Genomic DNA, 26,108 nt, shown 5'->3' with positions numbered 1-26,108 from the left:
CATAGGAAAAAAAACAATCATTTCAAAGGAACCAAGATTAGGCATAATAATGCAACAAAAGAAAATACTGCATGAAAATGACCTTCACCTTCTGATACAATACACCTAGTGTATGAATACAAAACAGGCATACCGGAGTTACACAGGATAAAATGTGGAGGGTACTGGTCTATGCCAAAGCAGCTGGGATTTTCTAGCGCACAATGAGCAGGTTGTCATGAGCTAAATCTGTTCTCCGAACTGATTAAATTACATGTAACTGAGCAATCTCCAGAACCTGTAGGCCCAGCTAAGACTATCACTGCTTCGGTTACTCTGAAAAATGCCTTGCGGTGTGTAGCCACATATACAAGACGACCCTATTAAAATAAAGAGTTGTGGCCAAAATCCTGTCATCCTACTCATTTAATATCTGCTATTTGGAAAAGGAAGAAAAACATTTTTACAATTTCATTTGGAATATGCAGAAGCACAAAGTAACACAAATGTACGCTTATTTAAGCACATCATAAAATGTATTTTTTCTTGCTTTATAAAATACTTTATTTTATTGTTTTACCATTTTTTCTTTCATTTTTTAAACCCTTATGTGATTTTGTTACTCAACTTCTTTCAATACTGGATCTTCTTTAGATTAATATTTTTTTTTTTTTTTAACCAAAATGTATTTATGAGAGAAACACATTGTATGAAAGTGTGGCCAATTACTAGTGCTACCCTCAGTTATAAAGAAAAATCTCAACACCTACTGACATACAGAATTTTAGTTTTAAGGACTGCTATTACATCATGAAGAATGTATATTTGACACTTTCTCTCCCAGAAGCTTTTGCGGTTCCCATCTTCTTTGTTTATTGTCTCTCTCCCAAGTGTGAGCTGTGACATCATAATACTGAATTAGCTTCCTCTGATTCTACCCTGCCATATTGTTCTCCCTTATTAACATATGTTCCCGAAAAGAACAGAGATTGCAAAACACATGTATGCAATACTAAATAAAGAAAAGCATCCATCAAAAATAGGGCCAATCCCAAATAATGAAAGACCAGCACCATATGAGTCTATGGGGCAGATTCATCAAGCACCCGCACGATTTAGCACACCCAATCAGGTGTGAACTCCCATTGACTTGCATGGGATTAGGTGTGCTAACCTGTACCAGCGGTGGATGAATCTGTCCCAATGGTCCACATTTACCAAGCACTCAACAGTGTCTTATGGAGTAGCACCGCTTAAAATATATGGCCTTATTTCTTTAGCTCACTAGTTCTCAACCCTCTCCTTGGGGACTGCACCAAGTTTTGGAAATAACCAGTGCACTTGCATAGAGGTGAAAGTTCTGTACTTAATTTGCATAGGGATAGAATGTTGAATGGTTGCCTCAGAAACCTGCTCTGGATCTGGGGCCTGAGAGGTTGAAAAAAAACACTGAGATAGGATTACTAAGATTCCCGTTAGCATGTAAACAGAAATCAGGCGATTGGTTACACTTTCACTCTATATTAACAGTGTGTGTTTTTAGACACAGACATATTCTCCTTTGTTTATAAATGGGTTTAGGGCTGGTAAAACACGTTTGGTGACTTAAAGTGCTTTGTAGACATGACAGTACGTATTGCATTTACTACACACCACTTGTCAAAAATGATCTTTAGTATATGCGAAAGACATTCGTCCCTTATCAGCAAAGGGGTTTACTGGTTAACAGACGTACGACCCAAAGCCTACTTTATCATTTCAACAACATAAAACAGCTTACCACTGCTTTTGTTTAGAGCAGGCCTGCACAACTCGTAAAGCGAGAAGGGCCAAACTGCTCCAAGGAAAAAAAATTTGGGCCGCACGGGTAAAATCATCATCATCATCATCATCATCATCATCATCATCATCATCATCATCATCTCTCCTCCAGCACCTCTCATCATCATCATCCTCATATATCTCCCCCAGCACCCCTCATCATCATCATCTCCCCCAGAACCCCTCACTATCAACCTTTGCGATACTCACCATCTATCTCTCATACCCCCATCTCACCCCCTCACCCACACACATAATACGCCCTCTCCACATCAAACACACAATACCCCCCTGCACACCACACACATCCCACCCCCCTTGCACCTCACATCCTTCTCCCCCCCTGCACCTCACATCACTCTCCCCCCCTGCACCTCACATCACTCTCCCCCCCTGCACCTCACATCATTCTCCCCCCTTGCACCTCCAATCACCCCCCCTGCACCTCCAATCACACCCTCCGCACCTCCAATCACCCTCCCCTGCACCTCCAATCATCCTCCCCTGCACCTTCAATGACTCCCCCTGCACCTCCAATGACCCCCCCCTTCATCTCCAATGACCCCCCTGCACCTCCATTGACCTCCCCTGCACCTCCATTGACCTCCCCTGCACCTCCAATGACCCCCTGCAGCTCCAATGACCCCCCCTGCACCTCCAATGATCCCCCCTGCACCTCACATCACCCCCCCTGCACCTCACATCACCCCTCCTGCACATCACCTCTCCTGCACCTCACTGCACCTCCTCTCGCCCCCCTGCACCTCACCTCAATGCACCTCACCTCACCCCCGCAGAAGAGCTCAGCTGGCTGTGACTTCCCCCTCCGTCCCACGTTCCGAGCGGGGGGTGGGGGAGGGAGCAGCGGGCCCTGCGCATGCGCGCCTGGACCGCAGGGAATCGCCGCCATTTTTATTCTTAAAGGTTTTTTTTGTTTTTTTTTAAGTTTTTAATTTATTTATTAAACTGGCGCCCGGCCGGACTCATCGCGGGCCGCACAGAGAGGCCAGGAGGGCCGCATGTTGTTCAGGCCTGGTTTAGACGTTCATTAGATAAGCAACATCAGAATGTTCTACTCAAGGTTTTACCTCAGGGGGTTAAGAAAGCCCAAATTAGGGTGGCACTCCAACCCCCAAAAACACTATATAAAAGATATATACAACGGAAAAACCCAAGGAGTAGTGGGCACTCTCAAATGCCCCCCTACATTGAAAATTACTTCAAAATGGCAAATGAATTTATATGATTTTATCACAAATTAATCAAAATATCACCTTAGAGCAGAACAATGAATACAGAAAACATTTCATCCACTGCTCGTATCGCAATTAACACACATACTTAGAAACTAGGTAACACTACCAGCACGCTCAAAATATTATTAGTATTATACATAAATTATGTTATTATAACATATATTTGTAAAGACATTCATATAACGAGCCCAGAAGTAGCCCTCGGTATGGGTGGCAAAATTTACTTTGGTGTGTCCTGGTTGCAGCCTATTACCCACAGGAGAACAATTCAAGATGGTCCTGCAAGGTTTGTGAATCGAGATTTGCGAATGACAACGTGACTGCACAGTAAGCACCAATAAGAGCAGTAGAATGTAGTGTGTGGTGTGTGTGTGTTTCCTGAGCTGGTCGGTCTAGCCTGTTGCAAGATGGCCGACAGTAGCAAACTATGCAGACAGGACAACTGAATATTAGCTGGGGCACAAAATCATGGCTATATCTAAAGGCCTAAAAGGCGCACCTCTGTTGAAGTTCAAATGCGCAGAGTATCATCCTGGTCGGAAGGAGAGTGCCACATGCAGTAAGAGCAGTCAAAGTATCTAGAATCAAGGGGGCAAATCCAAGACCAGTCAATGATGCCAACCGTACCTACTGATGCTGAAACCCTATGCAACATGTTATTAGGCCAGAGAACTGACAAGTGGATACTGGATCCGGCAATGTCTCAGCATCTCCCCTGCTGAAATCCCTCACCTGGCTTCCTATCAAATCCCATATCACACAGTCAATTCTCCTCCTCACTTTTAAAGCTTTACACTCTTCTACTCCTCCTTACATCTCAGCCCTAATTTCCAGCTATGCATCATCCTGACTAGCGTTCTGCTCAAGGATGTCTTCTCTTTACCCCCTTTGTATCTAAAGCTCTCTCCCACCTTAAACCTTTCTCACAGACTGCCCCACACCTCTGGAATGTCTTTCCTCTCTGTACCCGACTAGTACCCTCTCTATCCACCTTTAAGACCCACCTCAAAACACACCTGCTTAAGGAATCATATCAGTAGCTCCATGGCTGATAATTAACACCTCGTACATAAACCTTGGCCCCTTGCAGACGCACTTACCAAAATGCCCTGCAACTGTCTCTGTACGTTCTTCATTCCAACCAATTAGATTGTAAGCTTTTCGGAACAGGGACTCCATTTCCTAAATGTTACTTTTATGTCTGAAGCACTTCTCCCCTTTATGTCTTATTTATATTATTTGTTATTTATATGATTGTCACATGTATTACTGCTATTTTGTATGTCTTTATTTATATAGCGCCACTAATGTGAAGCGCTATGTACATTAAAGGCGCTATATAAATAAAGACATACATAAATACATACAATGTGGGAGTGAGCCACTCAAAAGTGGCGGACGAGTGTGTATTGAGTTTACCAGTCGACCACTCGACTCTGCCATTTTAACCCCGCACATGATTAACAGAGGAAGAGTATGACATTGAACTGGTATTTGTGTTTGCAGGACTATATAACTATATTTAACTGTATATGGTTGGCCTAATAGCATTAATCTAGCACTTTATGGACATTAGTTATATGAATGTGTTTACATAACAAGGTCATATTTTTCATAAAGTGGTGATTTTAATCATTTTTGTTTAATAAAGTAATTTTCAGTGTAGGGGGAAATTGAGAGTGCTCAAGTACTCCTTTATTTATTTATTTTTTCATTACTGTAGCAATCCTCCTTTTTCTGTAAACATATTTTTACTTTACCTGAACCGGGGACCCCCTGATACCCAAGATATTTGTTATTTTTTGTGCTGGTTTAAGACAAAAAAAGGTACAAACATGGCCGCCAGGTCACAATTTTGTCTCCACCAGGCAAGTATTAGCTACTATTATATAGTACTGTATGAGACCGCACGAGTCTCCCCAAAGGAGGCAGCCAAAGGGGTCAATGTTTGCTGCCGTTCGCTATTGTTAGGGATGCTCTGTTACAATTCTCATAAACACATATTATCTCTAACTGTCCATGAAACGTCTTTAAATTGAATGCATAACCTCTATATGGTTCATTTCATGTAACCATGTATTGTCATCATAACTCAGTGCCCAGGACATATTTGAAAACGAGAAGTAACTCTCAATGTATTACTGCCTGGTAAAACATTATATAAATAAATCAGCTGCCATTTTTAGCAGGTGTAGAAAATATTGTACATGAGCATTTATCCCAAACCAAACAGGAGTATTCCTGACACAAATATGGAATTGACAACAACAACAGAGAAGGAGAGGCAATTAGTAAAATAAAAATATATGGTTTTTACTAAATAAATGAGCATGCACCATTAGAAGAAAATAGAACAGCAAAATTGCAATGTGTGGACTCTTTATCAACAACGCTATTGAATTTGATTTGCATATTGTATTATAATTCTGAGCTACAAATAAGTGTTACATGGTATCAGACATATTTCTGGACTTGTAAGAAAAATATTTCCGACTACTAAATAATAAAACACGGACAATAACGCTACCATTTGAGAGCCCTTTGACGGCATAGGGGCTGCCCCGCTAAGGGTCCCTAAAGGCGACGTCATGCTAGAAATCCGGGGGGGGAGGGGGGGCACTCACTGTGAATGCGCTTTGAACAGAAGTGAAATATTCTCCATTTCTGTTCAGGTCCTGAGGGTTCTGCCCACAGCCACGGGATCGCCAAACCAAGTGAGTACGTGGCTGAGATCCGGAAGACTGGTGGCACCAGGTTTTAGGATTAGCCAATGAATTTACACAGTAAGTATATGCACTGAATATATATTTGAGTGGGATACAAGCTGGTGGGCCCAAAAACCTATTCTGGCTCAGGGCCCTTTGGAGAATTCTGAGAAACGCTGATCTAAATGGTAGACTGGGGCAGAGGTGTCTACACCTTTCCATTTCTTCCAAATGCCATTTATGATATTCTGAGGCCTATTAACTAAACTTTCATAATCAGCACCGATTGTTAATGGGCATTTAAGTTACTAGCTATATATTACTTATTTTACTGAATAAGTGAATAATTCACTTTATTCTAAAAAAAATAAAAAAACATTTTTGTTGATGTCCCCTATTAAAAATGTTGATTAAACTGCTTATGGTGACCCGTTCTTTTTATGCTCAAACCATACATAGTTTTGTCAACTAATGATTAACATTTGTACAAATTGACACATTTCTGACACTCGCAGTGCACAAAAACGTTGCGAAAATTATGCACAAATTACTATGGGCCCCATCTTACTTAGCTATTAATAGTTACATGTAACGTCGTGTGAATTGGTATGCAGATGAAATTTGGCAGTTAATCCCAAAGCCATGAACAACGTTTAAAAGGGTTAAAATAAAGAAATAAAAAAAATGAAGCAAGCTTTAAAAACATTTAAACATTTTGCCACAGTGCGTAACTCTTAAAAGATCTGAACGAACATTCGTAGGAACAACGTCTCACATCTCTGCTAATGATATTAAATCTAATATGATCTGTCAAGAGCAGTACATTTATTTACTTGATTTTCCTGTGCTTTTCACACAAAGTATTGTGAATGTACTGCATTGCACTTACTAAAACATCAGATACTATTAGCCCCGTTAATTGCAATAAGGCACATACTGTAGTAAGACAGAAAAAGATTCTGGAGCTCAAATAGATCCAGGTATACTGTATGTGGAAAGAAAAAAATAGTCCCATACAGTAATAAATACGAAATAGATATGAAAATATATGTGGAAAGAAAAAAATAGTCCCATACAGTAATAAATACGAAATAGATATGAAAATATATGTGTAACCCACTCACGGTCCGTGAGGGGTTCAGGCAATGTGGTTATGCATAGTGACCAACTCCTACAGACATCCAGACACCCTTGTAGTAGTAACCGTCAGGGCCAGATGAAGAGAATGAGTAGACAGGAGGGGGGAGGAGTTCCACATAGGAAAAATAAATAAATATATTAAAAATATTTATCACATATAAGTGATATTTGCACTTTGTTTTCTTTTGGTTGACATACTGTAGTAATGCATTAAATTAGGCCACGCATTATCTCTAACCATTGTTTTCAATAGCGCTACTCTCAGCGTCAATGGGAGCGGTAACATCCGCACCATCTGTAGGTGTGTTTAATTCCACACAAAACACTTATTTTCAGACAAAACCAACATAACAGAGAAAAAATAATAATAATAATCGGACCTGGTTTTATGGCTCATCTACTATAAAATTCAAACAATTAATATGGAATAAAATATATATTAGGAAAATAAAATAATATCATAGCAATGTCACGGAACATTTGTCAAATGTAAACCGGAGTTAAAATGATTAAATATTACAGCTTATCTTGCAGCTGAGCTCACTATAAAGGGAAATATGTCATAAGGGCATCATAATAGTCCCTGGCGCGCCAGCCCTTTGGCGTCAAGAGGACGTGAGAAGGGCAACGAAAAGAGAGAAAACCTAAAACACCATGTCATTTAACCCCTTCAGTGCCGCCAAGGCCTTAACTTCAAAATCACCAAGGTTCACACTGGTTTTCAAAAACAAAGAAAAAAAATTTCAGGGTAAGAAAGAGTGGGGGAAGCTCTACTATTATTACATTGATTAGCACCTCCTTTATTTCGTGACACTTGCCATTCGAGCGGCTGCGTTAGTGCACTTACTGTATGTGGACTTTTGCTAAAGCCTCTGCAGTTTTTGATCATGCTCCCTAGGTGGCGGGGGCTACGTATAATATAGCCGAGGCTGCAGCCCATTGCGGACCCCCGTTTGCATTTAATCATAGCACTCTGCATTTTGTTGACAATGGCCAAGTTGGTCTCGAGATACTCGTAAGAGAAAATGCCATTTAAATGAAAGATCAAGCAGGGACTTGCAGAATAAACTCCCATTACCACTTGGCATCGAAGTGCAGAGCTCGCAGAATGCCAAGCGCTAGCTGATTTGTTAAACATAAACCATAAGAGAAAAAGTGATAGCTACAAACTACGAGCTTCCTGGGTGTGCAACACAGACGCCACTCTAGTCAATACCTTTTCTTGTTGTTGTAATGACAAGAACCGGTAAGTAAGCATGTATGCAAAAAGTAAGAAGTGTGGAAATGTGTCAAGCCCGCTATGCAAGTTGTGCAATGCAAAGCACAGAGTACATAAAATGCTGGTGATATTGTAGCTGCGGCTAACCAAACATACCGGAATGGCTGAACAATACGGTCTGTTGCCATGGCAGCCTGATGATTGATCAGGGCGAGAGTGAGTGTACTATAAAGCCTGTACCACTGACATGATGTATCTACAGCATGTGCGGTGAGCCAGAGAGAGGGAGACAAAAAACAAGAAACAATTTACAGGAGCCTATGAACTCTGCCACAACTTACTCTGCAACACATTAAACTCTGACCAATTAGCCGAACTACAGCCTGTTAAAATTATAAATTGGTGCCAGTATTCATCTTCCAGCAGTGTAATCCACTCTTATTTTTATTTTATTTTTTTACACACACATACGTGTGTATACCATTCCTTTATTAAAACAGCAGTCCTTTCTGATTGCTATTTCTTTCTTAATTCTTTTTTTTACTTATCTAAACTGTGGGTGCCTTAGAGCTAATCGGTCGTCCCCAGACCTACAGTGACCCCTAGTTCTAGAGCAGGTTTGGTTACTGGGTCAGGCTTGCTCCAGCAGCCAGTAGAAAGTTGCAATGTCATCGGGATCCCTGTAACCATATTTGTAGCGTTTGTTTGTATGAAATTCGACTCAAATGCACCCTACAATATCTCAGCTAGGTCTCCTAATAGAGAGGGTACTGTTCCCGAGTTAGACTCCTGGCCTTATCAGTAGAGACATAAACCCCACACGGAGTGCATAGATTCCCCCTTATAGAGAAGGTAACTCTATGGCATGTCTCTCCTGCGGACTCTTATTTGTGAGCCTCTGAGGAAACAGGACCCGTCTGTGAAATGCGTAGGGTGACGAAGGACAGGAGCCAGAGATGGACAAGAGAAACCGGAAGTGACGTGAGACTGTCAACTTGGAGACAGTTATACGTGAGACAGGAGAATTTTCCTGTGAAATTTGGCTCCTATGTTTTAAAAGCTTTAAAGAACCACAAAATTGTGAGTGGTTAGGGACAGTTTTATAAATTTATATTCATGTTGCGCAATGAGTCTCCTCTATTTCTTTTCTATGTTTAACGTCTGATGGGGAGAAAATAACAGTACGCTGGAGAGACGTACCTCAGAGTTACCTTCTCTATACAGTGCTTTAAATCCAGACACCCCATGTAAGTGCATCTCGTACCCGCCTTCAATTTGAGATATATTTTTGCCTGAACGTTCTTCACCATATTTTATTCTTCTTTCCCCCCCTCCCCCCCATTTCCCTGTTTGAATGTTACGCGAGTCCCTTCTTTTTCGACATACGCCTTTATCTGGACTAAGGAACAGTCCATTTTCCAGCAGCATTCTCTAGGGTCATCTAGTTTTCACTAAAAAAAATTTGATCACTTATAAGCACATATTGTTGTAGAGTTATTTAGCGCTTGATTTGTTTGTTTATATATAGGCCCGAACTACTTGGAGGACCTTTCCAACAGAAGGAACCTCACAGAGGAGCCTTATCCCAGTGTGTGAGTATCCCTGCCACATTATATAGTTAAGGTAGATTAGGGATCAGGTTGGTGGCTTAACCACTGAAGATATTATAGAGTATTTCCATCCTAACAAGGGACTGGATATTTACTACCAATCATCCAGGGTATGGACTTTGTGGGTATGGGAAGAGCAGTGCACTGCAGGTTTTTTGTTTCATAATATTGTCTGGCCACTTTTCTGGGAGACAACCTATAATCCCTTTACTGAGCTCAGAATACAAATGTACCTTTTTGCGATGTTCTAACAAGAATGTCGAAACATATGTTAATGCTGATTTGTTTAATAGAAGTATAAGATCTGTATTGGGTGTGTTAGGGATTGCTGGGAAGAGTGCATTGCCATAACAACCAAGTTCTAGACTGGCTGCCAACTACCTTTGTGTTGCAACAAAGTATAATGCTATATCCAGCCCTCTAGCAGTTAATTAACTCTTTTACTTTATTATAATTGTCTGCAATTACTGCTGTACTATCCCTGAAGAGGTGCTCAGGATTTCAGGTCTACTGTATTAGTGACAGCCCTTGTAGCCTAAGTTATTGAGGTACAAAAACTGTTACAAAATGTAACTGGATTCCTTGGAATAATTGCATTAGTAATTACCTACTGTTTGAATGAAAAAATGAATGACTTTTTTATTTTCAACGGGAACACTGTAATTCTTAACCATCTTTTCCCATGTAAGCGGTGCGGCTAATCAAGGCATCGTAATTACTTCCCAAGAGGAAGAAAGGGGAGTGAGATGAAATTTAAGAAGAAATGATTCCACACATCTTAAATTCTGAAACAAAAAAAAGCTGTTACATGGTTAGTGATTTCACTTTATTGTAACACTAATATGTGCTTCTACTGTCCCAATTCAACTTGCTCTGAAGCATTCTGCTCAAGCTCAGAGCTTCTCTGACAGAAGACGACTACACAACATTTTGCGTAGGGGCCTAAGGGAGACTACACCTTTAATGTACTGGTGAGATGCAGTACTAAGCAAAATGAGCAGTTTTCTGTTTCCTTTACCACATCTTCACTTTAATTACTGAGACGGATGATGATCTCAGAATCTGCATAAACCTTTCATTTGTGTGTCATTTACACATAATTCAGAAGTCCCCGGCACAGCTACACACAGTGTACACCAACTGCAAAATTGTAGCGGACATAAAACAGGCAATATTTCCAGCAACTTGCCCTACTTTTGTTACAAAGGTACCCTGTGGCTCGCCAAAACACACAATAGTGTTATGTCTTAATAATATGTATCGGCTATATAGTGGAAACTTGTATATCTTAATATATTACAGCCACACAGTAGCAACTGGCTTAAGTCCATATTTGACTAATGTTGCCATTCATTATATAGCATTAATTGACTTATTCATTGATTTTTTTATTTTATTATTTTATTGCTTAATGACATAGCAGTGGTTCAAAACAATTATACTACCAGCATATACCTTTTAAATGAACTCTATATTTTTTTCTAATATATCACTGTCTTCGACTATCAATAGATTTCTTAACCCTTTAGCTAGCTATCAGAGCGGGCTGGACTCTGCATTGTATAGCTGTATTGAGGAGTTAAACACCCTATCATATATAGTTGCTTGGATCAGGCAGGCTCAATGATCATTTGTCTCTCAAGTTCTGATACATGCTGCCTCCATGTCAGGGTTTAAGAAATATTTTACTTCCAAAGGTGCCATCATTAACACTTGCCAACATATTGTTGCAAGAAAGTTAAAGCAGCAGTCCACGTGACCGGGACATTTAAACATGAAGGAGATACCGGCACCTCATACAGAGGTCAGTATCTCGTAACCCCGGGGCTGAAATTAACGTACTTCTGCTCCGGAGACCCCCTGCTTCATATATATATATCTATATCTATATATATATCTATATATATATATATAAAATGTAGCACATGTCCCCCTCCCTTCTGGGAGATTTAGTCATGGCTATTGCTAGGTATAGTGCTGGTTACCTGTTTGGCACAGGAGAGCTGAGGTACCCGCAATGGTGTGGGGGAAGACATGTAGACTTTTAGGGATTCCTCCGGTTCTTATTCTTGGTGACAGTGCCTCCAGACATAGGGGGCTTCAGCAAGGCTGAAGGCGGTCCCCGCTATGGCAGTCCTTACTCACAGTACTCCCTCCGCACAGACTGCCACGGACCCAGAAGTATAAATAAGGGTGATCTTTATTATAGCAGCCGCTGCAGTGTTGCTATAGCGAATGCTTTAGTTGATAAGGTAGATCCCTGGCTTCTGGATGGTACTGGCCTGCTGGTAATAGTGAGGCCTCTCTGGATTGAATTAGTGCCTCAGCCCATGAGGGACTGAGCACATGTCTCTCTCCCAGCCAGGAGGAGAGCTCAGAGCTCCTACCCCATGAAGGGATAGTTCGAACTCCAAACCCAGACTGAAGGACCCACCCCTAAGGTGCTGAACTTCATTTTATAATTTAGGCACTTCCTTCCTGTAGCTCAAAGAGGGAGGGCCCAGCACATGCACCACCACTCCGGTCACTCAGAAAGTCAGCATGAGGAGGGGGAAAACCCCGTAAGACCAGCCATCGCTATATATATATATATAAAAATAATTACCAGATTGGGGTCCAGCAATAAGAGACAGCACATAGTAGTCATCAGATCAAAAACTGTATTCAATCACAGGGCACTGCAACCAACGTTTCGGTCACCCAGAGGGACCTTCATCAGGGCTGTGTAAATAAATAGAATATACGTTACCATCCGAGGACTGATAAAGTGGAGACAGCACACAGTAGGAAGATGACAAAAGGTTATATTAGCTTAAACAGCATCACAGATAACCAACGTTTCGACCCCACAGAGGGGTCTTTTTCACATCCCCTTGAAAAAGACCCCTCTGTGGGGTCGAAACGTCGGTTATCTGTGATGCTGTTTAAGCTAATATAACCTTTTGTCATCTTCCTACTGTGTGCTGTCTCCACTTTATCAGTCCTCGGATGGTAACGTATATTTATATATATATAATGTAAAACATGCAGCTTGGACTATTCCTTTAAAGCAGCCACCCCGTTATTTTCAATCTCTTTTAAAAATGTTACCTGAACCGGGGGTCCCCCGGATTTGTTCCGCCGACCCCTGACCTCTTGCGCACCCCTTCCCGGTTACTAAGATATTTGGGGTAGTTTAGTACCAGTTCCTGACACACGGAAAAACTCTATAAATATGGCTGCAGGTTCACCAGTAGAAAGCAGCGTTACTTCCTGATCACATTGCAGCTCTTGTTTGGCTGCCAGAGTCATTCTGGCCCTGGTGGCTATTTATGTCTATAGGGGAGTCCCTGGAGGCTGTGGCATTACAGAGCAGCGCTGGCTCGCTCGATACAAAAAGAAATACAGTACCAGTAAAGAAAACAAGCAGCCATTTAACAAGCAGTCCAACCTCTTCTAATGTTTCTTCCTTAATTTAATATATGTAATAGCTCTGCAAGTTTAGGCCTGAAAACCGAGCAGTGAAAAACACTAGAATAAATATCACATATGCATTGCTTTAGTAATGAGCTGGTGCAGACCTTCTTTAGAAAGCTATTGAAAGTTGCTATGATCAGTGCTGAGTTACAAGTTTAAAATAATAATAATAACATTAGCCATATTTGAGACCCTGTAAAAAATGCATACAAACTGAAAAATGCTGTAAGATTTTATAATCGAGTAGGGATCAGGATAATAACAGAACACGGAGGAAGTTTGGACCAAAGTATTTAGATTGAGGAAGTTGAACTGCAACAATAAAGGTGTGGTCAGCTCCTTGTGACCTTGGTAAAATCACTTTATCTCCCTGATAGCAGGATCTCCGGAGCAGGGCCTCATTGTGTCTACAAAATTCTATGTACAACGCTGTGCACATGGTCAGTACCATATAAGAACATTTTTATTTTATAGTCACTCAACGTCAGCTCACCAACAAAATTCTCTGAAACCTCTTTAATGCAAGACTATAGTTGTTAATTAATTAGGCGGGTCACACATGTAAATGTAGCAGATATTACCGTTAACACTTGTGCGTTATTTAACAGTAGCACTGCTGAAAACAAGGGTTATCAAAAGAGAACAAACATTTTATTTAACGCGCTAATCGTGTTATTTTACGTTAACGGGGGTAATAACGTCCACATCAATAATATGCCAGCCTTTATGTTTCTAGGCTTTCCCCACTCCCGCAATCCAAACAAACGTCATTGCACTCAGGTCTTGGATCTTGGTAGATACAGGACACTGGAAAGTGGGTTTCCATGTAGCACATTTCAGAGTTATGAAAAACAGCCACAGGAAATAAAAATACCACTTGTGTGCACATTCAAATATCTGCACATAATGCTTCTACTGCAGCTAGGGACTGTGGGTAATGACATGCAAATGAGCACTCACAGTGTGTCACCTTTGGAAAAACAGCTACAAAGAGTCTTGGGCCTACATTATGCAATAGCTTTTCTGCTCTGTTTTCGTTTTAAAACTCTTGGCTACAAAGCACCAGATACTGTACGATTTATTCAACAGACAAAGAAAACTATGGCCTCCAAGAGAAATAAGGGAAGCTATTTTGTACGAGACAAACTACCTAACATAAGTAAAAATGTTGTTTGTGTCCTTCCGGCATTCAGAAGAAAGGGTGGAACCTACAGTACAGTATGTACCGAGGACACAGCAAATATTCAACTTGCAAAACATTTGTAAGGTGTAATGATGCATATTATAAATAGCAACAGATAGCGATACAGGTCTGTGTTTCAGAGATCAGAATGCAGTCCTTCATACAGGAAATAATGGACAGGGGAGGTTCTGAGTGTGTGCAGTGCCTTCGGTTTTTACTTTACAGATAACATTGTGGGATTAGTGAAGTAAATACTTGGATAGCACCACAGCAAACTTTATAGACCATTCAGAAAAGTGTAAGTGCATTTGTCATTGACCCAGCTTTGGCATTACATCTAGACAAGGAGTAAGCAAGTGAAATATTTATTATTAACATTTTCTGCTGTTAAAGCTTTTTTTTTGTGTGTGGGCTTTATCTGCTACCTATACCATCGCTGGTATACTAAAGAAAAGTTACATAACATGCAGAAACAATTACAGTTTTGTTCACGACCTACTGTACAAACCCACGTTATGCTTTCCTTTTTTTTTTTCATCCCTACAGTATGTTTGTTTCCTATCGTTCAATGGTCTGGAGCTATCTGCTTGTATTTGTAAGGAGCTATAATGACTGCCGTTTCCATGTTTAGAATTAATGATATAAGTGCCGTGTGATTACATCCTTATGATATAGTTCTCTAAAGAGATCTGGGAAAAAAAATGGAAAAAATATGAATATTTTTGCACTGATTTAATTGTGAATTTAACCACAGCTTTTTTTTCTCTCGTTTGTGTGCGTGCAGGGATTGGTGATATAACACAAATGAAGATTAGGCAGGCATGCACTGGCACTTTTAGCTAAATACAAATACTACCATAATGAGAATATGTAGGATATATATTAAGATGCAATTGCTCCAAAGATGTTCTTTGTCAAACTGAGCCAGCAGCGTACCGATGTAGCCAATGTTGTAGTGGGATATGCACAACGCACCAGTAGGAGAAGCAGCCGTTGTTCTGAATTAGCCCTGTGCATAAAAGCGTTGGGGCTAAAATGCTATTTCACCCGTGGCAGCGGCCAACTGGTGCAAAAACATTTGCTCCGTATGTATGCATGAAACTTATTAATCAGATCTCAGGTTTATCCCACCGCAGACCTGGCAGATTTATTTGATGTAAAGAGAGGAAAACTTTATCAGTTATAGGTGCAAGTGTTGATACAACTCATTATAATGTAACATTGCTTTATCGCCTCTTGTAACCATTCCCCATACTGGCACAAGTGGAGCAAAATTGGAGCAAAGCGTAGTAAAAATGGAGCAGTTTGAACGTGTTTGAGCTATGCTCCAGTTTCTGGCACACGATACCGTATATATCCCCTGTTACGTTGCAATGCGTTGCAGGCCCATCTGACTGCAAAAGGGTTTATTGTAAGGATTGCTCCTCATTAAGGAGACATTGTTATTTCCTCTTCCAGAATCTCCTGCTTGTCCCAGTCTCACTTTGTATTGGCTCCCGCTCCCTAGTGGAGGCATTGACATCATCAGACTAGAATTTCTCCCCCTTCGGATTCTATCTGTTGTTTTATGGCAGGCTGCAAAGATTTTCCCAGGGATTTTCTCTTAGGGAAGTTTAGTAGTGCCCTGCAGAATGTACTGGGATGCCCCTTTTATATGCAAAACACATGCATTCAGTAGTGGGGATTTCACGTTTATGTATGTAATGAACTCATATAAAAAAAAAAAAAAAGAACTAGCACTCTCCAATTATATCCTCGTATTGGTTGTTTGTCGGTGCCCAGGTTCTAGGCCTTCACCGCTGAGCATATAGGTATAGAAACAGACCGAATCAGGGGAGTGTAAATTGGCACTCAGAAGTTTAATAAAATGGTAAACTTAAAAATAAAATAAAAAAGGTACAAAATCTACGTGAAGCACTGGGATGCCGAATGCCAGTCATACTGTACCGCCATTTCACCTAATACTCTGGGTGTGTCCGAATTTTCTACTGTAGGTTCAAACATGTGGATGTGACCTGGCTGCCGTATCTTTACACATTACATATTGTATACAGTATGCGACTGAATGCCACTATATCACAGCATCAGGAGCAGCAACCGTCCTTATAAAACACGCTTACACAGAGGCCCTATCACCCTTTATTGTGCTGATAGGACAAGTGCTTCGGCTAATAGTTTCCTGGTGTACTGTTTATAAAAGGAGATTCTGGTTGGAGGGATTATTGCAGCACTGTACACATACGGTAAACATATTGAAAATAGAAATAGCCCCCCTTTTCTCACCCTGCACAAACTAGCTTATGTAACATGCTCTCAACGTGTATTCATTGCACTGATGGACCATACTGTATTTACTAAGCAGTCTTCTATTATACGGCACCTTCACATGCTGGAAGACATCTTACGGGCCCCCATTCAATTCCGTGGGCTATATGGGGGTCTTCCATAGCCAGAAGGTGCCTCATAATAGGTGACTGCTTAGCAAATATGGGCTGATATATTTTCACTGGCCTTCCACATATCCCTATGTAAATGCAATGCATTGCCCATTATGTTTGGATTTTTTTTTAAACCTTTCATATGACACTACATTGGGAAAAAAAATGTGGTAACTGGTGCATTCTAAAATCCTATGATGTCATAGAGCAAAAGCATACTGTAAGGACGCTTGGGAGGATTCCGTTTATAGCCATAATGCCGTGGAGGAGTTAGGTTACCATTATATAAACCAGTCCCTTAAAGTGACAGTTCACGTTTGTTTTCAGAAGTGCCACACTGCAACATATCGTAGTAATGAACATTCGTGTCATTTTCCAACTTTCCAATGTGCATCCTGTGTAGAGATACTCATTATCATTATAGCACAATCAGGTAACACCTGCAACTGATTGCCTTCATTCAATGCACTGCCCTGTAATGTGTTGAATGCTCCTCTGTAATTTAAGGGGTTAAAAAAAAAATCATCATTATATTCAAATATTTGAAGAAAAAAAAATGGTAATGTAATCTAATATAATGAAGAAAATTACCTTGCAGCTGCGTTACAGTTAAAGCTGGTCACTTGTTTATGAACGGGAGTATAGTCAATGGCTGACAGACGTCCTTTGGGATTGAGACCAGCCTTGACAATTTCATCCGCACGCTTATTTCCCAGGATCTGCTCAAAGTCTCTTGCACGTCTGTCCTTGCAAAGCCAGGCAGCATTTCCACTCACTCAGCTTCCCCTGAGGCCCTGTCTCCTTTCACACACACGGCATCCTCCTCCCAGCTACGCCTGACTCGCCGTAATCACCCACTGGGAGGAGGAACCTTTACACTACACTACACTACACACACAGAGCTCTGCTTTCACTGTGCTTACTCACGGAGGTTTCACATACATATACTGCATGCCCGGCACAGACTTTTAGAACCAAGGCAATGAGAAAACAATAACCATTCTTCACAGGGAGCCTGTGTGTATCAGGAAATCATGTAAAACATCATATCGGTACAAATAAGGCTACTGAACTGCTCCACGTCACTGGGAGAGATTGACCCAGTTCCATTTCATTTTATTATACATATTTTTTTTTTACGCCTTTCTCACAATATCCAAAGTATTTGTAGCCCTGTTTTACCTAACCAGATTATTTAGATAGATACAACTGGCTCCTCCGGTCCCAGGGACTCGGAGCGATTTGGCAGTCTTATAATTACTCAGTTATTCTAAATATAGCTGTAAAAAAAAAAAAAAAAGAGAAAGGTTGCATATATATATATATATATATATATATATATATATATATATATATATATACACATACACACACACACACACACACACGCACACACACATATTGCGATAAATAATACCTGTATTTGCTTTGTAATGTTTGTTTTATTTGAAGAAAATGCTACGACTGTATTTCTTGTTTTTGACATTTTTTCTTGTTTCCAGGCACAGCATGGACACGAGAATGATATACACTACAATTATGTTGATGAATATAGTCATTCAGAGGTGAGGCCGCTTTTGGTCTTTAACACTTCACTTACAAAACGACAAGGAAAACACTCGTGGAATAAACAGGCCCATGGAAAGTGACCAGAACCCATGCCAGCCTCCTTCTACCATACAGTGCACTATGTCCCCAACACAAAACGAGGCAGAACCTAATTGTTTGAGATGAATATACAATTGACCAATATGATAGCCTCGATATAAGGTTTGTTTCTCCATCTGAAAGTGTCTCTGGGAGGTTTGTATACTGTAGTTCTCCAGGATGGCAGGAGAAAGTCAAAGCAGAGTGGTGAAAGCAGTACGTACTGAGCCCGATGGGGTGGGGTGGAGGAGTCAGTCTACCAGATACTCTGGGCCTGCCTTTTTATCAACCGGAGACAGTAGGCCAAGGGAAAAGGCAGAAACACCTTCCTTGACTTTTATCCAAGACAAACTAAGCTCATTCAGTTGTAGCGTTTAGTATCTCTCATAATAGGTACAGTCTAAGGCAAACTAGAAGTTGCCCTAAAAAGAATAACATATTCCATTCCAGAGAGGTTGGATTCTGGGCCTAGTAGTATGGACTTGAGTGGTCACCCTACATAAGCTATATATATTTTTTTTTAAAAACTGTAAAGGCACTTTCCTGATCATCTGGAGACACTTGATCATCTGGAGACACTTGGTGACCTTACATTAGATATAAAACCAGGACTTGTCCGAGTATGTTCCTGATTGTCTTGAGTCAAGTGCTCACCTTAGATCAGTTATACAACCAGGATTATCTTGTCATGTTTCTGACAACGTTGAGTCGTTACCTTTACATCTGTTATTAAATCCAAACTGGTAATATGGAACAGGTGAACCGTCGACACCATTCAATAAATAAAGAAAACAATAATATATTCTTTTTTTAAACAGTTGTTGTGCCTGGGTGTCTCCTTAGTGTTCTTTAAATCAACCTACATTTAGATATAGAACAGTGACTGCCTGAGCCCGTCCTTGTCTGGTGGTCACGCTACATTAGAAATAATACCACGATTGTACGAGCTCTGTCCCTGGCAATCGGGAACCAGGTGATCACCATAAAGGAGAAGCAGACTGATAGATCAGACGGCAGGGGGAGGGTATTGACAGAGGTGACATAAACGTGCAGTCTCCTCTCTCGTACACATACAGTACACACGTAGGCTCTCCCTTTGCAGACTCTCTTCAGCACCCCATGGGGGACGCTAATACTGCCCAGATCGTTTTCTTACTACTGATCAGGGTTAAAACCACCCTACCACTCCAAAGCATTTCAGGCGCCTCCAGCTATGCAGGGGTTAAATATCCCCGACGGGGCCCATCTAATCCACGAACAGAATACACACAAGCACTAATCAACTCGCTTTACTCCAATGTCCAACCTCGGTTGGTGAAAATCGAGGATCAATCCCGGAGATTGGGCAAAACGAAACCGGTCTATCGCCGAATGATTCCAGCTTACTGCTGCTTCTTTCTCGTGGCATAATCAAGCAGGAAGGGAAAGCAGAGTCTACTATCTCTTATTTTAATTTGTGTGTGCATATAATATATATATATATACACATAATATATATATATACACAACATACATATATACACGCACACACACGCACATATATATATATATATATATATATGACCTGCCTAAGACATGCAGATGAGCATACAGTTGTATTTGCATATATATATATATATATACACACACACACACACACACACACACACACACACACACACGTCTTGATTACTACGTTTTTCACGATCAGGAAAAAGAAACGCAGATGAGAGAAAATAAAACAGACTTACTGTAAAGTGCAGTATATAAGAGCTTGGTTGAAGAGGGTGTCTGAACAGTTGCCTTTATTTTTTTCCGTTCTTTCCCCCCCACCCCCCCCTCGCAGTAAAACAGGTCTTGTACGTCTCCTCTACTGTAGTAGAAATGATGTCTGCACACTGCAGCACAGCTTTCTCTCTCCCGTATGTAAATGTGTAATAGAAGCCAGATATGGAGCAGTTGGCTGCCTCTGCAACAGCTCAAGGATCCTACTTCATGCAAAAGGGAGGAAGGAGGGGGGGGGGGGGGAGAGTGAGTGTGTGTGGAGGCAAGGCAACACTTTGGCAGACGGCCAAGGCAGCCACACAGATTATTGCATACGCACAACAGAGCCGGGGCGGTCTGACTTAACCCTTTCCTTGGCGCTCTTAACTAGTCTGACATACGTTCATTTTATTTCTCCGGCTTGTCGCAATCAGTTTGTTTTCTCGTGACCAAAAAGAAAAAAAAAGATTTCTTTTTTTTAATAACAAAAAATAATAATAGTAATAACAGAAAAAGCACGGAGAAGTAGTAGAGCAGAGGCGGCTTGTTATGTGCATGCGTTTGGCCAGTGATTCCAGTAGGGTGTGTGCCTCTGTTGGGAAGAGAGAGAGAGAGAGGGGTGGAGGGGAGACAGAGTAGGAATTGCTAAACTCACTGACCACAGGGACGAACGTCGCAGACTTGCGTGTTAACATCATTTAGGAAATTGCATTGGGGTTTAACCTTTGCTGCTAGTCGGTCAGGCAGAGCATTGCGCAGCACATGACGACGCTGGCAAACTATACGACAAGTTTTATTTTATTAGGGCAGGGAATTATTTTCGGGTTAACCACTTTGCCCCTGGTGTCGCCTGCCGTGCATTGCAAAGTAAATGTCTAATATCCACTAAATGACAACTAAATGTCACCTCAGCTCACACACTATCGCCTCTCATTAAATCTTTTTGTGTCTGTATTGAATCACAGTTCACTGCTATGTTAAGCATCTTCTGTGGAGAGGGGAAACACAATGCAATTTATGTACAGCACTCTGCCTAAACAGTGATCCTGGTCCAGTGGTCTGCAATATTGTGGAAGCTTATTTGAGGAATTCTGTCTCTGGAAATCACACATCCCACGTTATAGGCGGAGCTGCCATGTTAGATAAATGAACAGACTACTTACACTGTGAATTCATACACAGTAAAAAATGTGCTAAATCCTTTAGCTGCCAGGGGGCCCAGGAAAGCATTGCAGCCGTCTGATGATGTTGCAGCTTCCTATTGGCCTGCGGGACTGTGACAGGGTGATTTAACGTCACCAGCCATATACCTGGCAAACCTATGTTTAGGCTTGCAGTGCAGCAGTGACGAGGTTAAGTTTCAGTGGAGAAGGGCTGCTTAATTAGTCTGACCCCAGCTGCATAATCAAGGTGTTTTAAAACCCCCAGGCTGTACACACATGCAAGCTAGCTGGTCAGGAGACAGGACTGAAAGGCTGAAGAGATTACTGCTATAAGGTCTGTTTGGAAAGTACGTTTGATGAACTATCTGTGTCCTGCATGCTGAAGAGAAGCTGCCTTGTTTTCTATGCTGAAGAGAAGCTATTTTGTTTTTGTATGCTGAAGAGAAGCTATTTTGTTTTTGTGTGTTGTATTTTTTTAAGGCTCAATAAATAAGCCTTATCAAGAGAACCCGTGTGTGGTTGCATGTACCCTGCAACATATGGTGTCAGAAGTGCCGGGATTTTGAGAGGCCCCGCAGTTGAAGGGCCACACACACACAAAAATGAGAAAAATGGAAGATTTTTTAAAAGAGTTTCTGTGCGAGCAGACCAGACAGCAGGGACTGTAAATGCAGGAGCAGGCCAAACTACTAGTGCAGCAGCAAACCCAGCTCCTAACCCAGCAGCAGGCAGCACAGGATGAGCGGATGGCCAGGCTGCTGACCCAATTCCAGAACTTGCGAGCAAACCCCCGGTCCTCTTGAGGAAAATGGCTCCTAACGAGGATCCAGAGGCTTTTCTACTGACGTTTGAAAGGGTTGCCGAAGCTCAGGGCTGGTCTGCAGATTGCTTGGCAACTGCTTTGGCCCCGCTCCTCATAGGAGAAGCCAAGGCCTCATATCAGGGCCTCCCAGCAGATCAGGCGATGGACTACCAACAAGCAAAAGCCGCCATACTGGATCGCTTAGGTCTGACCCCAGAGACCTACCGGCAGCAGTTCCGGAACCTGAAGTACACCGCTAAGATGAGACCCCGGGTCCTCGCTCAGCGGTTATTGGACTTGTGTACTTGCTGGATGCAACCCGAGGAGCGGACTAAGAAGGCAATTCTTGAGCAAGTTGTTTTGGAACAATTCCTACAGATAATACCCCCTTCCGCACGCTTGTGGGTAAAACGCCATGCTGCTGAAACCCTAGCTTTGGCGGTCCGACTCGTTGAGAACTTCCTTGGGGCCGAGGATCAGGCGAGTGCCCTGGATCCGACGGATCCATCTTCACCAGCACTTGCGGACACCCAAAGAGGGAGATTGGAAACGGGGAAACTACGGCCCCTCCATACGCAACTGCCAAGTGCCACGAAAGGAGCAGTCCTTCCAACAAGGAAGAAGTCAAAACGCCGGGCACCGCCGAGACCCTCATCCCCTTCCTAATGTCGGCTTGTTGCCAAATGAGAGGAACTTCCGAGGACGTCGCCCACAGGACCCACCAGATGCCTCCAGTATCCGGTCCAGCGGAGCGCTATCCGCGGCACCCTCCTGCGAGGGAACACTCTCCATGTTCCGCCTGCGGAGAACAAGGCCACCGGCATGTGGACTGTCTACAGATGGATTGTTCCTTTAGCAGGACCGTCGCCTCGGCCTTCACTGGAGAAAATTACAAGACCTGGCTACTTCCAGCCCAGGTTGGGGGTAAAACCGTCCAGGCCCCTGTAGATTCGGGCTCTAGGAAAACTCTGGTCTTCCAGGAACTGTTACCGCCTGACGTGTGTTCTTTTGACTCCCCATTGAGTATAGAATGTATACACGGCGATGTAAAACGGTATCCGATGGCCAAAATCCGGCTACAGGTAAAAGGTCAGGAGGCCTACCTCGAAGTAGGAGTCGCTCCTTGGCTCCCTGCCCCCGCTGTGCTCGGTTGGGACTGGCCTTTCTTTTCGGACCTAATGGGTCCAGTCTCTCACGAGGAGCCTTATTCTATCGGTCAGGAGAACCCTGGCAAACTGTTCCCCTTCACGGCAGACCTTTTACCCAGTAGACATGGGGTTCAAAAGACTCGGAAGCAAAGACGCTCTGACATACAGGACTGGTTGCAGAAATCTGGTTCTCAAGGTGACCATTCTAATAGCCAGAAGTCACAAGTGATGGCTGGGGATGGCCAGAGTGAGGGGGATATGGGCCCTGGAGATTTACTAGACTATACCTCCCTGATTTTTGCCAGAGGCAAATGGAAGACCCAGTCCTTGCTAGACAGTATGATAAAGTGGTAAAAATTGATGAGCAGATATTGAATGCACAGGGGGTGATAGTATTCCCCCATTTTAAATTATCAAATGATATCCTTTATAGGGTGAATAGGCAGACACAAACAGGGGAGCTCACCAGACAGATATTGGTTCCCAAGGCGTTTGTTAAATCTGTGTTCACTCTAGCCCATACTGTCCCTTGGGGTGGTCACCTGGGCAGGGATAAAACATTGGACCGTATTTCGTCCCGATTCTATTTGCCAGGGATGCATAGTGATATTGCTAAGTTATGTGCGGCATGTCCGGAGTGCCAGCTAACTAGTCCGAAGGGACAAAAACTAGCCCCTTTGGTTCCACTACCCTTGGTGTCAGTTCCCTTTGAGAGGATTGGGGTAGACTTGGTAGGACCTCTAGAACCTTCTGCGAAAGGACACAGGTTTATTCTTGTAATAGTTGACTATGCAACAAGATATCCTGAGGCGTTCCCCCTGAGAACAGCAACGGCGAAGCAAGTAGCCAACAAGTTGTTGAAGCTGTTCTCACGGGTTGGACTGTTATGGCTAAACTGATGCAGGATGTCTTAAAATTACCAGAGGTCAAGTCGGTTCGGACATCGGTCTGCCATCCACAGACTGACGGATTGGTGGAAAGATTTAACCGAACTCTAAAAGGGACGCTGAGAAAATTTGAAGATTCAGAGAAGAGAGCCTGGGATGAACTTCTCCCTTTTCTGCTGTTTGCAGTGCGGGAAGTTCCCCAGGCCTCCACGGGATTCTCTCCATTTGAACTGCTGTATGGCCGCCAACCCCGGGGTATCCTAGACCTCCAAAAGGAGTCCTGGGAGGAACAGCGGTCCCCTTCTAAGAATAGCCTGCAATATGTATTGGACCTTAAGAAGCGCCTAGATGTGGTCGGCATTTTGTTAGGGAGAATCTTAGAACAGCCCAGGACAGTCAGGAGAGACAAGTTACGCTGGTGCTGCCCGCAGACCAGATCCGTCCCCTGTGCTGAGGTGGGACGTAGGGATACACGCACCCGCAGCAAAGGGAGCGTGTCCGGAGTGTGGTGTTATTGTTGCCAGGCCAGGTATAGTAGTGAAGACAATACTTGCCGGTACCGGTAGTAGAGAAGGAGTAGTTATTGCCATTGCCAAGATCAGGGATGCCAGAAGTCACGAAGTCCAAGTAGAGCCAAAGTCGAGAGCCAGAGGGGGTAGTCGTCCAATCCGCGTCAATACCTGAGGAGTCACTGATAGAAATACCTGAGGAGTCACTGATAGAAAAGTCAAATGCTTCCATACAGAACTATGTCGAGCGACGAGTGATGGGAAGCACAGGCATAATAAAGCTGGGCAGGCCAATGGGAAAAGGGGGCAGGCCTGGAGGACTGCAAGGAGTCCTCCCTGATAGTTGAGAGGTGTTACAGCCCAGCTGAGTGTAATCATTGATTTGCCTTGAACTGTGTGATGCTTGGGGGCGACGCCTCACTGCAGCAGCAGTGGTTAAAAGTGCTCTGTTAGGCGTGTGCTCTGTAAACTGAGAATGCATGCACATAATGTCTGGGGCTGGCGTGCGTGTAGGAGGGCGTGAACGCGACCGGCGCTGAGCAGAGGAATCGCAGAGGGGAGTGATCCCGCGACGGCGGCAGGGGCGAGGAGCCGTGGAGACCGGTAAGGCAGGATTGTTTAGTGTGTCCAGGGACTCCTTGCGGAGAGGGAGTGCTTTGTGTGAGAAGCGAGGAGAACGCCGATTCCTGACAGTACCCCCCTCCTCAGGAACGGCCTCAGGACGGTCCAAGAACGGTTTCTCTGGAAACTTTTCCCTGAAGGACTTAAGAAGGGCCGGGGCATGAATGTCCTTTGAAGGTACCCAGGATCTCTCTTCAGGGCCAAAGCCCTTCCACTGCACCAAGAACTGAAGCTGACCCCTGGATAGGCGAGAATCCAAAAGAGAGTGAACTTCGTATTCCTCGTTATTTTGTACAGTAATGGGATCCGGTTTACGAGTCTGATCCGGAAAGAAGTGACTGGAGATAAATGGTTTTAAGAGGGACACATGGAAGACATTGGGAATCTTCATACTGGGTGGTAGTTGGCGCCGGAATGCCACAGGATTGATTTGTTCACAAATAGGGAAGGGACCCAGGAACTTAGGTGCCAGTTTAGGAGATGGTACCTTGAGGTGGATATTCCTAGAGGAGAGCCATACCAAATCCCCTGGTTTGTAACTGGGCGCCGAACGACGACGACGATCGGCCTGTAGTTTCGATCTGCTGGAGGAGTTGAGAAGGGTAGACTGAATCCTGGACCATGCGGTTTGGAGGGAAGAAATGCGTTCATCTACGGCTGGTACTCCAGAAGGAAGGTTGGGGATGGGAAGACAGGGAGGGTGGAACCCATAATTTATAAAGAAGGGAGACTCCCGGGTGGACTCATTTTTTGCAGAATTGACGGCATACTCTGCCCAAGA

At 42.9% G+C, this 26,108-nt stretch overlaps 1 protein-coding gene across 5 annotated transcripts in view; it reads right to left on the bottom strand.

Annotated features, from left to right (window-relative positions):
- The window catches only part of ATXN1 (ataxin 1), a 324,357-nt gene extending 303,922 nt beyond the window's left edge, over positions 1-20,435 (bottom strand). For 3 of the 5 annotated variants that reach the window (XM_075585648.1, XM_075585653.1, XM_075585651.1), the window contains exon 1: positions 20,185-20,435. The gene's annotated coding sequence lies outside the window, so the exon portion shown is untranslated. Of the gene's footprint in view, positions 1-17,398; positions 18,026-20,184 lie in introns of those variants that run through there. The other 2 variants (XM_075585649.1, XM_075585654.1) reach the window with 1 other exon arrangement.
- Between the last annotated feature and the right edge of the window lie 5,673 nt (positions 20,436-26,108).

Source organism: Ascaphus truei, chromosome 2, assembly GCF_040206685.1.
Source record: "Ascaphus truei isolate aAscTru1 chromosome 2, aAscTru1.hap1, whole genome shotgun sequence".
NCBI lineage: Eukaryota > Metazoa > Chordata > Amphibia > Anura > Ascaphidae > Ascaphus > Ascaphus truei.
Note: the sequence above shows the minus strand (reverse complement) of the source record. Positions and strands in the feature narration are given on the sequence as shown.